Here is a 1,106-nt window from a genome sequence, read left to right as displayed (position 1 = left end):
AAAAAAAAAAAAAAAAAAAAAAAAAAAAAAAAAAGAGATTAGGGGCCTGGGAGGCAACACTTACAAGGAAGGATTGAAAGAACGAGGATTGTTTAGTCTGGAGAAGAGAAGACTGAAGGAGGATTTGATAAATCTACAAATACCTGAACAACAATTACAGAGAGGATGGAGATAAGTCTTTCCCTGTGGCTATACAGAACAGGACTAGGAGCAATGGCTTCAAGCTGCAGCAGGGAAAATTTAGGCTGGAAATTAAGAGGACCTTTGTGATTATGAGGGTGGGCACTAGAACAGGCTACCTAGAGACACTGGGGAATCTCCACCCTTGGGAGTTTTCAAAAGCAGATTAGACAGACACTTGGCTGAGCTGGTTTTGTCAGGGATCATCCTGTCTTCAGTAGAAGAGCTAGAGATGGTCTTGTGAGGTCCCTTCCAGCCCTGCTTTCCTAAGAGCCTAAGTTTATTTAACCCAGGTGGTTAAACAGGCCTCAGATAACAGCCCTCCTTGAACCACCAAATAAGCCAAATTCAAAACAGGAACCAAGACAGCTTGGAAGGGGCAGTATAGCTACTGCCACCCCCAAGACCCAATCCTTTGGTATTCCATCAATTTCCATTTTTTAAAAAAGTATGCTAGAAAAGCATTTCCTCTTTTGAAAAAAAATACACTTCACACCTCAAAAAGGCAAAGGAAGTTACTTAAGAGGGATGATGTCATCCATGCCACCACAGGAGCAAAAACAGCAGTAGCTCCCTTGGAGATGACTAGGTTGGGTGAGTACACATCACAGCTGGCTTAAGGATGCTTACCCTGATGGGGCAGTGGGGTGAGAGACATTAAGGCAACAATGCCCAGACACCAGGGGGCCAACAGAGCACCCCGAGCTCTTCAAACACCTCACCGACCCCAGCACACCTTTATCAGCGCCCACAGGCAAGAGTGGGGACGAGGTGGGGGGCACAGCCAGCCCAGCAGGGAGCAGAAAGCAGAGCAGCAAGAAAGAGAGGCGGGCGAGGCTCCCTCCTTCCCGGCCCTGCATGGAGCTGAGGGGGGCAGGGAGCTCAGTCTGGCCCCAGGCGGGTCATGCAGGGACAGGGCCCGTAGA

At 48.6% G+C, this 1,106-nt stretch overlaps 1 protein-coding gene across 1 annotated transcript in view; it reads right to left on the bottom strand.

Annotated features, from left to right (window-relative positions):
• ALS2 (ALS2, alsin Rho guanine nucleotide exchange factor) overlaps window positions 1–1,106 on the bottom strand; it is a 65,824-nt gene that overhangs the window by 64,427 nt on the left and 291 nt on the right. The window lies entirely within an intron of this gene.

Source organism: Gavialis gangeticus, unplaced genomic scaffold (genome assembly GCF_001723915.1).
Source record: "Gavialis gangeticus isolate Ggan-Ray unplaced genomic scaffold, GavGan_comp1, whole genome shotgun sequence".
NCBI classification, from domain to species: domain Eukaryota; kingdom Metazoa; phylum Chordata; order Crocodylia; family Gavialidae; genus Gavialis; species Gavialis gangeticus.
This window is presented reverse-complemented; position numbering and strand designations above follow the sequence as displayed.